Genomic DNA, 16,818 nt, shown 5'->3' with positions numbered 1-16,818 from the left:
AGATGAGCAGAGAAACTAAATAGACATTTTACCAAAGAAGTCATCCAGATGACTAACAGGTACATAAAAGATTCTTGTGTGTGTGTACTAAGTTGTTTAAGCAGCCTCCCACTCTGTGCAACCCTATGGACTATTTTCCAGGCAAGAATGATGGCGTGACTTGCCATGCACTCCAGGGGATCTTCCCAACCCAGGGATTAAAACCACGTCTCTTAGGTCTGCTGCACTGGCAGGCAGGTTTTTTACCACTCTCGCCACCTGGGAAGCTTGAAAAGACGCTCAACCGTGGGATAATTCAGCCCCATGCAAAGTTAACCTGCAGGGAGTGGGGTGCATGGCACTGGAAAAGTTCTTAGCATTTCCACTGTGAGCAGACTTGTCTATTTCTGTGTGGTTTGTTTATTCTCTCCTTTTAGGAGGATTGGACTCTTGCATATGTTCTCTTTCCCATGGTCTCGGTCCAGCCAGTACTTTCCAGGGTTGTATCTGACTGCAGCAAGAGAAGCTGAAGCAGCTTCACTGGCTCTGCTGGTCCTGTGCCCACATGGAGTTCTGTCTGCCTGTTACCAAACGCATGGGACGCGAGACCTCTTCCACATTCCTTGACTGATGGTTCCAGATCCCACAACTCCCACAGTGGTGCTTTAGTTCTTGGACAGATATCTAATTTATTGTTAAAAATGGGGAAATAAGACAAGGAATGTCTTACACTGTCACGACGCTGGTGTCATTCCCCTCTTCCGACGTCCGTCTTTTCAGATGCAGTGATTCTTTTTTAATTCAGTTCTGGTTTTATCTGGGTGTATATTTGATTCACAATGCACTATTACTTTCAGGTGCACAACAAAGTGATTCAGAGAGTTATACATATGTGTATATTTATTCTTTTTCTGGTTTTTTTCCCCAGTATAGGCTATTAACGAACATTGGGTAGAGTTCCTTGTGTTATACAGTAGGTCCTTGCTGGTTGCCTATTTTATGTATAACACTGTGTGTGTTAATGCAAAACTCCTAACTTACCCCTGCACCTTTCCCTTCTGGTAGCCATAAGTTTGCTTGTTTGTTTTTTCTATGTCTGTGAATCTGTTTCTGTTTTGTAAATAAGTTCATTTGTAACTTTTTTTTTTAGATTCTACATATAAACTATATTGTATGTTATTTGTCTTTCTCTTCTGACACTTCACTCGCTGTGACAAGCTCGGTATCCGTCCATGTTGCTGCAGGCAGCATTATTTCATTCTTTCCGTAGCCGAGTAATGTTCCATTATGTGTATGTATCACTTCTTCATCCACTCATCTCGTGATGGACAGTTAGGTTGCTTCCATGCCTTGGCTACTGTAAGAGGTACTGCAATGAGGTGTGCATATATCCTTTCAAATTATGATTTTCTCCAGATGCACACGCAGCAGTGGGACTGCTGGATCAGTAATGCCTGACTCCTCTCCTCTCACACAACATGATCCAGCTGGTAAACAAGCCTCGCTCTCTCTTACTTCAGAATAAACCTGTAGTCTAGTCACTTCTTCCCGTCTCCGTGGCTCCCATCTTGGCCCAAAGCACCACGATTGCTTGAGAAGATTATTGAGGTAGCCTCTGAACTCATTATCCTACTTCTACTCTTGAACTTCTCACCTTGACTTCTCTGATTTTGGAACTGAAAGTGAAGTGCCCCAGGACACCCCTCAGTCCAAGGAAAACTGGGATGATGGTCACCTATGTAACAGGCACGCTGAAGACAACATCTAGAGTTTTCCAATAAAATATAAATCAGATCATGTCAGTCTTCTACTCAAATCCTTCAGTGATTCCCTACTTCACACAGTAAATGCTAATATCTTTGCAATGACCTGTAAGACTATGTTCTGGATCTAACTACTTCCTCTTTCTTCTGACTTCTTAAAATTTTTTTTCTTTTAAAAATTTTACTTGTAGGATAATTACTTTACAATCTTGTGATGGTTTCCACACACCGATACGAATCATCCACTGGTACGCCTGTGTCCCCTCCATCCTGAACCCCCTGCCACCTGCTTCCCCGCCCCACCCCCCTAGGTTCTCCCCGAGCACCAGCTTTGAGATGCCCTGCTTCATGCATCAAGCTTGCACTGGTCGTCCATGTTACATATGGTAATGTATATGCTTCCATGCTATTCTCGCAAATCTTCCCACCCTCTCCTTCCCCCATTGAATCCAAGGGGCTGTTCTTTATGTCTGTGTCTCCTTTGCTACACTGAACATAGGGTCATCAATACCATCTTTCTAGATTCCATATATATGCATTAATATACAGTATTTGTCTTTCACTTTCTGACTTACTTCACTCTGTATAACAGGCTCTAGATTCATCCACCTTATTAGAACTGACTCAAATGTGTTTCTTTTTATAGGTGAGTAATATTGCCAACAAAGGTCCATCTGGTCAAGGCTATGGTTTTTCCAGTGGTCATGTATGGATGTGAGAGTTGGACTGTGAAGAAAGCTGAGCGCTGAAAAATTAATGCTTTTGAACTGTGGTGTTGGAGAAGACTCTTGAGAGTCCCTTAAACTGCAAGGAGATCCAACCAGTCCATCCTAAAGGAGATCAGTCTTGGGTGTTCATTGGAAGGACTGATGCTGAAGCTGAAACTCCAGTACTTTGGCCACCTCATTCGAAGAGGTGATTCATTGGAAGAGACCCTGATTCTGGGAGGGATTGGGGGCAGGAGGAGAAGGGGACGACAGGATGAGATGGATGGATGGCATCACCGACTTGATGGACATGGGTTTGAGTAAACTCCAGGAGTTTGTGATGGACAGGGAGGCCTGGCATGCTGCGATTCATGGGGTCGCAAAGAGTCGGACACGACTGAACAACTGAACTGAACTGAATTGAATATTCCATTACTGGCACTGTGACTTAGCTGGTTAAATTGCCTGTCCATGTACGCAATATTTTATTGTGTGTATGTAGCACAGCTTCCTTATCTGTTCATCTATGGATGGACATCTAGATCGTTTCCATGTCCTAGCTGTTGTAGTAATGCTGCAGTGAACTTGGGGTACACATGTCTTTTTCAGTTCTGGTTTCCTCAGGGCATGTGCCCAGTAGTGGGATTGCTGGGCTGTATGCTAGTTTTATTCCTGGTGTTTTTTAAGGAGTCTCCCTGTTCTCCACAGAGGCTGTATCGGTTTGCGCTACCACAGCCCTCCTGCTCACTGAGTCTGCACTGGCCGCAGTGGTTTAGTCCGTGTCTCCTCAGCACCCTCGCTGCCTCCCTCCTGCTCACTGAGTCAGCACTGGCCGCAGTGGTTTAGTCCGTGTCTCCTCAGCACCCTCGCCGCCCTCCCTCCTGCTCACTGAGTCTGCACTGCCCACAGTGGTTTAGTCCGTGTTTCCTCAGCACCCTCGCCGCCCTCCCTCCTGCTCACTGACTGCACTGGCCGCAGTGGTTTAGTCCGTGTCTCCTCAGCACCCTCGCTGCCTCCCTCCTGCTCACTGAGTCTGCACTGCCCACAGTGGTTCAGTCCGTGTTTCCTCAGCACCCTCGCCGCCCTCCCTCCTGCTCACTGAGTCTGCACTGGCCGCAGTGGTTTAGTCCGTGTCTCCTCAGCACCCTCGCTGCCTCCCTCCTGCTCACTGAGTCTGCACTGGCCGCAGTGGTTTAGTCCGTGTCTCCTCAGCACCCTCGCTGCCTCCCTCCTGCTCACTGAGTCTGCACTGCCCGCAGTGGTTTAGTCCGTGTCTCCTCAGCACCCTCGCTGCCTCTCTCCTGCTCACTGAGTCTGCACTGGCCGCAGTAGTTTAGTCTGTTTCCTCAGCACCCTCGCTGCCTCCCTCCTGCTCACTGAGTCTGCACTGCCCGCAGTGGTTTAGTCTGTTTCCTCAGCACCCTCGCTGCCTCCCTCCTGCTCACTGAGTCTGCACTGGCCGCAGTGGTTTAGTCTGTTTCCTCAGCACCCTCGCTGCCTCCCTCCTGCTCACTGAGTCTGCACTGGCCGCAGTAGTTTAGTCTGTTTCCTCAGCACCCTCGCTGCCTCCCTCCTGCTCACTGAGTCTGCACTGCCCACAGTGGTTCAGTCCGTGTTCCTCAGCACCCTCGCCGCCTTCCCTCCTGCTCACTGAGTCTGCACTGGCCGCAGTGGTTTAGTCCGTGTTTCCTCCGCACCCTCGCTGCCTCCCTCCTGCTCACTGAGTCTGCACTGCCCACAGTGGTTCAGTCCGTGTTTCCTCCGCACCCTCGCTGCCTTCCCTCCTGCTCACTGAGTCTGCACTGGCCGCAGTGGTTTAGTCTGTTTCCTCAGCACCCTCGCTGCCTCCCTCCTGCTCACTGAGTCTGCACTGGCCGCAGTAGTTTAGTCCGTGTTTCCTCCGCACCCTCGCTGCCTTCCCTCCTGCTCACTGAGTCTGCACTGGCCGCAGTGGTTTAGTCCGTGTCTCCTCAGCACCCTCGCTGCCTCCCTCCTGCTCACTGAGTCTGCACTGGCCGCAGTGGTTTAGTCCGTGTCTCCTCCGCACCCTCGCTGCCGTCCCTCCTGCTCACTGAGTCTGCACTGGCCGCAGTGGTTTAGTCCGTGTCTCCTCAGCACCCTCGCTGCCTCCCTCCTGCTCACTGAGTCTGCACTGCCCGCAGTGGTTTAGTCCGTGTCTCCTCAGCACCCTCGCTGCCTCCCTCCTGCTCACTGAGTCTGCACTGGCCGCAGTGGTTCAGTCCGTGTCTCCTCAGCACCCTCGCTGCCTCCCTCCTGCTCACTGAGTCTGCACTGCCCACAGTGGTTTAGTCCGTGTCTCCTCAGCACCCTCGCTGCCTCCCTCCTGCTCACTGAGTCTGCACTGCCCGCAGTGGTTTAGTCCGTGTCTCCTCAGCACCCTCGCTGCCTCCCTCCTGCTCACTGAGTCTGCACTGCCCACAGTGGTTTAGTCCGTGTTTCCTCAGCACCCTCGCCGCCCTCCCTCCTGCTCACTGAGTCTGCACTGCCCGCAGTGGTTTAGTCTGTTTCCTCAGCACCCTCGCTGCCTCCCTCCTGCTCACTGAGTCTGCACTGCCCGCAGTGGTTTAGTCCGTGTCTCCTCAGCACCCTCGCTGCCTCCCTCCTGCTCACTGAGTCTGCACTGGCCGCAGTGGTTTAGTCCGTGTCTCCTCAGCACCCTCGCTGCCTCCCTCCTGCTCACTGAGTCTGCACTGCCCACAGTGGTTTAGTCCGTGTCTCCTCAGCACCCTCGCTGCCTCCCTCCTGCTCACTGAGTCTGCACTGCCCGCAGTGGTTTAGTCCGTGTCTCCTCAGCACCCTCGCTGCCTCCCTCCTGCTCACTGAGTCTGCACTGCCCACAGTGGTTTAGTCCGTGTTTCCTCAGCACCCTCGCTGCCTCCCTCCTGCTCACTGAGTCTGCACTGGCCGCAGTGGTTTAGTCCGTGTCTCCCCAGCACCCTCGCTGCCTCCCTCCTGCTCACTGAGTCTGCACTGCCCGCAGTGGTTTAGTCCGTGTCTCCTCAGCACCCTCGCTGCCTCCCTCCTGCTCACTGAGTCTGCACTGGCCGCAGTGGTTTAGTCTGTTTCCTCCGCACCCTCGCTGCCTCCCTCCTGCTCACTGAGTCTGCACTGGCCCGCAGTGGTTTAGTCCGTGTCTCCTCAGCACCCTCGCTGCCTCCCTCCTGCTCACTGAGTCTGCACTGGCCGCAGTGGTTTAGTCTGTTTCCTCCGCACCCTCGCTGCCTCCCTCCTGCTCACTGAGTCTGCACTGCCCGCAGTGGTTTAGTCCGTGTTTCCTCAGCACCCTCGCTGCCTCCCTCCTCCGCACCTGCGCTCCAGCCGCCCCCCCCCGGGATGCTCGTCCTCTGGATACACAGGCGGCCCCCATCCTCACTGATTTCAGCTCTTTGCTCAAATGTCACCTTGTCAATCATCCCCGTCCTGGCCATCTGATTTAATTTTGTAGTGCCCACTTTCATGGCTCTGAATCTCAGTTTCCATGCTGTTTTTCTTCCACTGTATACCACATTCTAACATATAATTTGCCTGTCAGTTATGTTACTTGTCTGTTAACAATAGAATATAAGCTAATAAGGGTAAGAAATTCTGTCTGTTATATTTACTAAACTATCCTCAGGGTCTAGAACACTTCCTGGCACATGGTAGGTTCTCTGCATATTTGTGAAATGAGTGAATGAATGGATTTATTTATCATCCACACACAGAGAGTCCTTTTCCTTTCTCTTTCTGTCTGCCTTTACCTCTGTACCTTTCTCTCCTCCTACCTAGATGTCTTTTAATAGTTCAGACCTGCCTTTTTAACTGTACATGTCTGCTGTCTTATCTATATGCCAAAGTGCCCTGGAATTTCAATTTATCAAAGTTTAATTCATTCTCTTCCTACTAAAGCCACACCTCCTCCCATATGCTCTTTTCTAGTGAATGACCATATTTCATATCTGATTATGAAAGCTAGCAGACTGAGAGTTATCTATGTCTCTGTTTCTCCATATATACCACACCTAAAATTCTGTCACTTCTGAATAGGTGGAACCTCTTTTTGTTACCTCACCTGCACTAAAATCATCCGTGCCCACATTTATATCATTTTGCAGCTGGCAAATGTCTTTAACTGACCTTTTTGTCTTCTCATCTCTCCTCTCTTCTGTGTATTTCCCATTTGAGAGCCAAAGTGAAACATAAAAATATAATTATGTCACTTCATGAATACACTTCCCTTGTGGCTCAGCTGGTAAAGAATCCACCTGTAATGTGGGAGACCTGAGTTTGATACTTCGGTTGGGAAGATCCTCTGGAGAAGGGAAAGGCTACCCACTCCAGTATCCTGGCCTGGAGAATTTCATGAACTATATAGTCCATGGGGTCGCAAAGAGTTGGACAGGACTGAGCAGCTTTCACTTTCATGAATACACACATACCTCCATCACTGTGCCAAAACATTTAAATACTTTTTGTTGTCTTTAGAACAAACTTGAAATCATCCATATTGCTTCCAAGGTGAAGCCATTAGTCCTTGCCTAATTCATCAACTTCATCTACTGCTAAACTTCTCCTAGCCCTCCTAATTTTAGCCGTGTAAGTCAACTTGAGTTCCTTAAAAGTTTTATATTCTTTCTGGCTCAGAATTTAACATATGCTTTCATCCTGTCAAAAATGGTCTCCCTTTTCACCTTTTCCTAATTACTGCCTGCTTTAGAGCTCAGCTCAAACACTGATCTCTCTAGGAAACCTTTTATAACTCCCAAACCTAGTAAGTCACCTAATAGGCTCTCAAAAAAGCGTGCATTGCTCTTCAAAACTCCTTTTATGAAGTAATTTAAATAATTGGGTGATTGATTTCTAAATGTCTGTTTCTTTCTTTAAAATATCAGCCATATGAAGAAAAAGAGTTATTTTTTTCACTGCTGTTTGTCAAGCATTTAAACAGTCTTAGTCTGTTTGGGCTGCTATAACAAAATACCATCTAACACCATCACATTGGGCATTAAGATTTCAACCCAGGCATTTCGGAAGAAGACAGACATTGAGAGCATAGCATAGTTCTTTGCACGTTTTAAATATTCACGAATATTTATGAATGAATGGATGGATGGATGGATGGATGGATGGATGGATGAGTAAAGACTAAACTCTGGTCAGCTCTTACCTGACATTGTCCTTGTACTCTCTTCTTTCTATTTATGATCTATTGACAACATCTCTCTGAACTGCATGATAGTTACATTTTAAGCATCACAACTATGACAGTCCTTTCAAAATGGAAATAAAGAAGTATTTTCCCATCCTTAGCAAATATAGCTAAGGAGATGGCAAGAGTGAACATCAGCATTTTAGAAATCAGCGAACTGAAACGGACTGGAATGGGTGAATTTAACTCAGATGATCATTATATCTACTACTGTGGGCAAGAATCCCTTAGAAGAAATGGAGTAGCCATCATAGTCAACAAAAGAGTCTGAAATACAGTACTTGGATGCAATCTCAAAAAACGACAGAATGATCTCAGCCTGGCGCGCTGCAGTCTATGGAGTCGCAAAGAGTGGGACATGACTGGGCGACTCAACTAAACTGAAGTTTGGAGGCAGAACATGGTCCGTCTTCCTTGATTTTTCCCAAAGACATCACTCTCACAAAGCATTAATCTATATATATAGTAGAATTTATTGGAAAAATATTTTGGTCATACTGGACATGTAAGTTCATGTTAAGCATGCATATAGAAGACTGAAAAAAAATCATTATTAGTATACTTGCTTCTTAAATGTCCCTTTGATATTTCTGTGAACTTAGTCACGAGTGTCCTTCTTTTTTCCTCATTCTTCTCTTCACTGTTCTCTATTCCTACTTCAAATTCCTACTTATTTCCTCTAGAACAATTTATCATTCTTTTTCTTATTTTTCTCTTAGCTCTGCTCATATGGAAGTGTTATTTTAAGAATAGATGGCTTTAAACCAGTTTCTGATACAAGATAATACTGTCGCATTCTTTTGTCTTGCTATATATGTTCTGATTATATGCATTTCCTGATTCTGAACCATCCAGTATAAATATAATGAGTCAGAAATTTACTTTAACATTTTCTAATATCCACAGTAAGAAAGTAAAACCAAACTATAATGGATATTGATCAGTTCAGTTCAGTCTCTCAGTCGTGTCTGACTCTGCAACCCCATGGACTGCAGCACGCCAGGCTTCCCTGTCCATCACCAACTCCCAGAGTTTACTCAAACTCATGTCCATAGAATCGGTGATGCCATCAAACCATCTTATCCTCTGTTGCCCCCTTCTCCTCCCAGTCTTCAATCTTTCCCAGCATCAGGGTCTTTTCAAATGAGTCAGTTTTTCCCATCAGATGGCCAGAGTATTGGAGTTTCAGCCTCAGCATCAGTCCTTCCAATGAATATTCAGGACTCATTTCCTTTAGGATGGACTGGTTGGATCTCCTTGCAGTCCAAGGGACTCTCAAGAGTCTTCTCCAACACCACAGTTCAAAAGCATCAATTCTTCGGTGCTCAGCTTTCTTTGTAGTCCAACTCTCTCATCCATACATGACCACCGGAAAAACCATAGGTTTGATTAGAAGGACCTTTGTTGGCAAAGTAATGTCTATGCTTTTTTTTTTTTTTTCATTTTTTTTTTATTTTATTTTATTTTATTTTATTTATTTATTTTTTTTTTAATTTTTATTAGTTGGAGGCTAATTACTTTCCATCATTACAGTAGTTTTTGTCAGCAGACGAATGGATGAGGAAGCTGTGGTACATATACACCATGGAATATTACTCAGCCATTAAAAAGAATTCATTTGAATCACTTCTAATGAGATGGATGAAACTGGAGCCCATTATACAGAGCGAAGTAAGCCAGAAAGATAAAGACCATTACAGTATACTAACACATATATATGGACTTTAGAAAGATGGTAACGATAACCCTATATGCAAAACAGAAAAAGAGACTCAGATGTATGGAACAGACTTGTGGACTCTGGGAGAAGGCGAGGGTGGGATGTTTCAGGAGAACAGCATTGAAACGTGTATTATCTAGGGTGAAACGGATAACCAGCTCAGGTTGGGTACATGAGACAAGTGCTCGGGCCTGGTGCACTGGGAAGACCCAGAGGGATCGGGTAGAGAGGGAGGTGGGAGGGGGGACTGGGATGGGGAATACATGTAAATCCATGGCTAATTCATATCAATGTATAAGGAAAACTGGTCAACCACCTGTAAAAGAATGAAACTAGAACACTTTCTAACACCATACACAAAAATAAACTCAAAATGGATTAAAGATCTAAATGTAAGACCAGAAACTATCAAACTCCTAGAGGAGAACATAGGCAAAACACTCTCCGACATAAATCACAGCAGGATCCTCTATGACCCACATCCCAGAATTTCAGAAATAAAAGCAAAAATAAACAAATGGGACCTAATGAAACTTAAAAGCTTTTGCACAACAAAGGAAACTATAAGCAAGGTGAAAAGACAGCCCTCAGATTGGGAGAAAATAATAGCAAATGAAGCAACAGACAAAGGATTAATCTCAAAAATATACAAGCAACTCCTCCAGCTCAACTCCAGAAAAATAAATGACCCAATCAAAAAATGGGCCAAAGAACTCAACAGACATTTCTCCAAGGAAGACATACAGATGGCTAACAAACACATGAAAAGATGCTCAACATCACTCATTATCAGAGAAATGCAAATCAAAACCACAATGAGGTACCATTATACGCCAGTCAGGATGGCTGCTATCCAAAAATCTACAAGCAATAAATGCTGGAGAGGGTGTGGAGAAAAGGGAACCCTCTTACACTGTTGGTGGGAATGCAAATTAGTACAGCCACTATGGAAAACAGTGTGGAGATTTCTTAAAAAGCTGGAAATAGAACTGCCATATGACCCAGCAATCCCACTTCTGGGCATACACACCAAGGAAACCAGATCTGAAAGAGCCACATGCACCCCAGTGTTCATCGCAGCACTGTTTATAATAGCCAGGACATGGAAGCAACCCAGATGCCCATCAGCAGACGAATGTCTATGCTTTTTAATAAGCTGTCTAGGTTGGTCATAACTTTTCTTCCAAGGAGCAAGAGACTTATATTGATACATACTTCATTTAGCCAAGTAAATCTAGAATATTGTAATTTCAAGATGTAATCAACTCAAAAATACTGAGATATTTGATCTTTTCCTTGTGCGAAGTATTTAAAATCTGCTATGCAGTTTGAACCTTTTGCGCATCTCAATTCAGATGCTAAATTTTCATTGGATATGACTGATCTCTATTTAGCTCATAACATTTGTAGTTGAAAGACTAGATTTACATATTCGAGTCATTCCCAGTATAAATAATTTTTCCAATAATTGAAGTGAAAATGAAAAAGTAATTTTCCTTTAATTTTCATACCTGTATTGATAAAATGTGTCCGCCTTTTGTAGGAGAGTTTATTTGACTCTGAAGCAAAAGCATTATCTGTCCAAGTTATGTAAATTCACAATTCTTGTGTCACTTTGAGATTACTAACATTGAGTTCAAAGAGACACTCCAAAAATTGAAGAGAGATTCTGAATTTGACAATATGAACAAATCCTTTAAAAATTATTCTTGTAATTTTGCAGCTGATTTGCATAGCACGATTCACTGTGCATATTGATTTATATTAGAAAAATTTGTAAATTTAACATTGATTTGTATTTTCAAGTCTTAATTTCAAAAGAAATTCTAGTGCCTGTCTAGTCAGCTCAAAAATAAATTCCTCTTTTCTTTGAAGCTTTAAATTTAGTTTCTTCATATGGAGTACAAGAAATTTTAATTCATGTGACTATTTTGTCTTTAATTATTGAATGTTTATGGGCTTCCCCAGTGGCTCAGTGGGTAACAGTCTGCCTGCAATATCGGAGATGCAGGAGATGCGGGTTCCACCTCTGGGTTATAAAGGTGCCCTGGAGGAGGAAAATGGCAACCCACTCCAGAATTCTTGCCTAAAAATTCCCATGGTCAGAGGAGCCTGGAGAATTACAGTCCAAAGGGTTGCAAAGAGTTGGACACGACTGAGCGATTAAGCACAATTGAATATTTGGCAAACACTTTTTTTGTTTTAAGAAAATTTTGAATTTAACAGTACAATAAACCTTTTAAAAAAAGTCTTCCAGGAGCCCCAGGAGTCTCGGGTTCAATCCATGAGTTGGGAAAATCCCCTGGAGGAGGAAATGGCAACCCACTCAGTATTCTTGCCTGGAGAATCCCATGGACAGAGGGGCCTGGTGAGCTACAGTCCAGAGAGTTGCAGAGAGCTGCGACTGAAGAGACTTAGCATGCATGGGCCAATCAATGAGCACTGGCAAAGAACTGAAGATCCTTAAATATATTCTCTAATTTTTTTCAGAAGTTCCAAAAATTGATTTTGATTCATATATTTATGACACTTTTCACAGTATATTTCCAAAACTTAAGTGTATTTTCAATGTGTATCACAAAGTGCAATGAAGCAATAAGTGAACTATCAATCTCTTATTTTAAAAGCATAATAAATCCATGCTTTTAACTTAGTATAGAGCACCCTTCATAGTAATAAAAATCAGTTTTTTTTCCATATCTAGCTAAAATCCTTTTTTGAGAGATATAAAATAGTCAAAAGTATGTATGCCCTAAGGTTGGTATTTTAGAGTGCAAATTGGCAACATTGCCTCATAAATTTGATAGTCCATTGAGACAAAACATGCCCAGGTATTTAATTGGGTGGTGTGTTTTATAATCCATCACTGTTCTAGGCAAAAAGAAAAGCATTTGTAATTTTTCAAATTTTGAATCAACTGAACTTTGATATTGGTGGAAAGGTGTAATATGAGCAGTCGGTAGTTTGCTGAACTGAATATCTTTCAATTTTTAAAAATTAAAATATTTTCCTCATCACTCAGTAATCAAATTTTCCTAACTGAAATAATGGTTTATTTTACTGTCTCTTATCTAAAATTGGATTTTTGTCTGTGTGTAAAAACCTAACGATGAACTGAACTGAACTGAACTGAAAAACCTAAGCTGTTTTATAGCTAGCCAATATTATAATCTTAGATTCTGTAAACAATAATTTATAAAATTGGGGGATATTTAATTTTTATTTTAAATAACTAATTTCTTCAATTATTCTTTGGCTAATAAGATTAATTTCTTATCAATTTTTTTATGTCCATTAAGCATTGTCCTCCTACCCTGATTGTTTTTGCAAATCAAGCAACTTTTTCATTTTGTTCTCCTGCAGCTAGTTTTAATTGCCATATTTATATTTTAATTAAAAATGATTGAATTACATTATAATTATAATAAATAGTTCTATTTAATTGCCAATTACACAGATACCACTGCAACTCTTTCTGTCTGCAAAAAATATTCAAATAAACACATTACAGTATTAAACTGGTGCTTAGAAAATGAAATCATTCAAACTGAATCAGTCTGTGGACAACAACTGGATTGATGACAGGTTTATGTGTAACCTTTGAAATGATGACGGAGCTCAGCACGTGTACTATAAAATAACAATAATATCTTACATGATCCAACAGTTAAAGTGAATTGTTATTCTACCAGAATAACAAAGTTGCATAATCCCAAAATGTTTTACATTACTTAAATTCTAAAATGTAGATAAATTTACATTAAATTAAAACCTTAGGTTCCTCAGTCCTGCTAGCCACAGCCACAGGTTCAGCAGCCACATGTGACTAGTGGTTCCATGTTGATAGGACAGGTCTAAGTGCCTCACTGACACCTCTTTAACATTCAGTGATTTCTTACATTTCCTAACTGCAGTCACTTTTAAAAGAACACATTTCTCCAGATTTTGCCCTTTATCATAAGTTATGTCTTTTGTGTATATTCTTTTTGTCTAGTACATTGCCTAGGCCTCAGCAAATATTATATAAATAATAAATAAGCAAGCCTACTCTTTGCCACTGTTTTATATTCTTTCCAGGGGTAAACTTTTCCAATATACTTAGAGCAAACTTTTTGAAGAAAGAGAAATAATTCATTTAACTTTAATTATTTCTCATTTATAGTCTGTATGTTTCTGATCATTTTACTTCTTTTTTATTATGAAAATTTCAGATAATCACAGGAGAGAAAAGTTTCAAAATCTCTTTCCTAAGTCACTAGATTTAACAATTATCAGCACAGAACCGATCTGCATCCCACAAACCTGCCCCTCCCCCAACTCCATATGCTCATTGTTGGATAAGGAAATCACAAACTCACCCATGTTTCATTCAGACATCAATGTGTTACTCCAAAAGATCAGTTCTGTTGAAAACATAAGCACAATACCAATTTCACATATACAAAATTTAAAAAATAGCATCATAAAACATCCAATGTTCACATTTCCTAAATTGTCTAAGGATTTTTTTTTAATTTTTAATAAAGATGTTTTACAACTCATTTTTGAAGACTGAATCTAGATAAATCCCACACATGTCAGTTGATTCTATTAATTTGTAGCAGTTTCTTCTACATCCAATTAATTTCTTGTTATTTGTTGAAAAACAGAATAAATTTTCTTACAGAATTATGCACTTTATTTTTTGTCTCTTCTTTTATTATACTCTCTCTAAAGTTAACAATAAGCTCCTTTGTAACAAATCCCACTGCCTGTTTCCCTTACCACAGCATATCATGAAAGCCTTTTAGCCCTTTGTATTTTGGAGACAAATTTCTTCTGCTTCTTCTTCTATTTCTGTATCCTTGCTTTTTCTTTAATTTTCCATTCTTCCCTCCTTTTCTGTTTGTCTCTAAAAAGCCTCTGTTTTCTTGTCTAGTCTGTTTATGTTCATATATAGTCCAACTCAAGACTGTCCAAACTTTAACTCACTTTCTCACAGACACACACTTTCTTTCTTTTATGCAAACTCTTAACAAAGCAGGAAGTATGTTTTCCTTGTGAAAAATTTTGTTCCCAATTCTAACAAGTTCCTGGGCATATGGTAAGCATACAGTAAATGTTGTAAAATGACTTAATCAATGAATGAAAGTTCATTTTAAAAGAAAATTGTGTTTTATTACATCTCTAATGAGACATTTTCAATTTCCTTCTTTGGATTTTCTTTCTCTGCCATCAGTTAAATGTTCTCTAGGTTTCATCCTGGACCTTCTATTTATCTCATTTCTAAATTATTTTTCTATATTTAGACAGCCATGGCTGTGACTACTATACTTACAATGTTAACTACTTATGTTCTGCTCTCTAGTTACCAATTGCATGTAAAGCACCAGACTCTTATTTTCAATTTCCTTATGCACCTGTTAGAACTTCCTTCTGGCCTCTAAAGCTTAGCATGTGTGACCATCCTCAGTCATCCATCACAATCTAGGCTTCCTCTTTGCTCACTAGTCTGGACTATGGAATCACTATCCACCAACATGTCCAAGGTAGACTCTAACTTATTTCCCCATACAATTGAATCAATCACCAAATCCTATATTTTCCAATTCACAGGATTTCTAATCCAGTTGCTTTTTTGTTGGAAATGCTGCAATATTTACCTTATCCTTGTTGCAATCTTCCCCTAACCAGACTTCTATTGACATCCCTTCTCATTTTAGCCCGTCTTCTGTATTGCCTAATTATCTCCCTAAATTTCAAACTCCACTGTATGCCCCCCTGAATAAAACCTTCTCTTTGAAACTATCATGCACAGAAGGACCTCACGATCTATCTTTCTAGACATAGCTCACAACTCCTCTCCTTCGCCCTTAACTCTTTTTCCCCCCTCCTATAGTGAACAACGGTAGGCTCTCTTTCAGAAATCCCAGTGAAATTATTTTATTTATTTGCAAACCTGCTACTGCCTTTAATTTCCCTCTGAATATTTTTAGATAAATATACATATCTCCCTCTTCCTGACATGGCTCTGCTTCGTCTTCACCCGAGGAATCATTCAGTACCTTTTTCAGATGAATATTCAGAGCACATCTTTAGGCTCTAATATAGAAGCACAAATATAATTCTATCATTTCTTGAAAAGCAATCTTCCATTATTTGAGAAAAAGCCTATATATTCCAGAAGACAGGTGTGAGAGAGGAAGGAGATAATGCTGAACCACGTATGATCAAGAAGTCAGTGCTACTAATTAAGAGCATGGCAGGTGTGGAGTCTGACCGGGCTCACAGCTAGCTTAGAACCAGCTCAAATCCTATTTTTATGCTGATGCTCTTGTGCAGGCACTCAGCCACTTACTGTTTTTCCTTAGACTCTGTTCATAGTTCCCACCTTGTTTTTTGTTGACATGTCTACTCAAATATGAGCTTGTTATGGACAAGTCCAATTCACCATTAAATCCCTGGATATATGGTTTACCCTAGACTCATGAATCAATAAGTTTATTTCTCATGAATAAATATATTTGGAAGGAAAAAGTCAGAGATTGAAGACCTAGGAGCTCTTGGAAACCAGCTCTTTCTAAGATTTTCAGGAGCATAGTCGATTAGCACTGTTGGGTCAGTTTAAGCTGTGCAGCAACGTGACTCAGTTATTCATACATGTTTATTCTGTTTGGGATTCTCTACCCATTTCGGTTATTATGGATTACTGAGCAGCAGTCCCTGGCCCGCCAGCCAAACGGTGGGTCCCTGTGGCTTGTCTGTTTGAAATATAACAGTGTGTACAAGTCAGTCCCAGACTCCCAACTTATCCCCCCCACCACATTTCCCCTTTGAGAACCATAAGTTTGTTTTCTAAGTCTATGACTCGGTACCTGTTGGGTAAATTGATTTGTATCTATTGGTTCTATTCCTCATATAAGTGATATCAAGACACTTGTCTTTCTCTGTCTGACTTGCTTCACTTTGTATGATAATCAAAACTACAATGAGATGTCACCTCACACCAGTCAGAAGGGCCATCATCAGAAAGTCTACAAACAGTGAGTGCTGGAGGGGGGGGAGAGGGACTTCTCCTGCACTGTTGGTGGGAATGTAAATTGCCACCGAGGGGAGTAGTGTGGAGGTTCCTCAAAAAGCTAAAAACAGAGCTACCTTATGACCCAACGATCCCAGTGCTGAGCGTGTATCTGGAGAAAACCACAGTTTGAAAGGATATATGCTCTGTAATGTTTGCGTTAGTCGCTCAGTTGTGTCCGACTCTTTGCAGCCCCACAAACTGCAGCCTGCCAGGCTCCTCTGTCCATGGAATTCTCCAGGCAAGAGTACTGAAGTGGGTTGCCATTCCCTTCTCCAGAGGATCTTTCCAACCCAGGGATCAAACCCTGGTCCCCTGCTTTGCAGGCAGATTCTTTACCGTTTGAGCTACCAGGAAGTCCTAAAAAGGGGATGCAGTGGCTG

General features: G+C 42.1%; 1 long non-coding RNA gene across 1 annotated transcript in view; it reads right to left on the bottom strand.

Annotated features, from left to right (window-relative positions):
- LOC110137849 (uncharacterized) overlaps window positions 1-16,818 on the bottom strand; it is a 78,348-nt gene that overhangs the window by 41,927 nt on the left and 19,603 nt on the right. The window contains exon 2 of the long non-coding RNA XR_011485231.1: window positions 13,737-13,781. This is a non-coding gene — a long non-coding RNA (uncharacterized lncRNA). The remainder of the gene's footprint in view (window positions 1-13,736; window positions 13,782-16,818) is intronic.

The sequence above is a fragment of the Odocoileus virginianus genome, chromosome 32, assembly GCF_023699985.2.
Source record: "Odocoileus virginianus isolate 20LAN1187 ecotype Illinois chromosome 32, Ovbor_1.2, whole genome shotgun sequence".
NCBI classification, from domain to species: Eukaryota; Metazoa; Chordata; class Mammalia; order Artiodactyla; family Cervidae; genus Odocoileus; species Odocoileus virginianus.
This window is presented reverse-complemented; position numbering and strand designations above follow the sequence as displayed.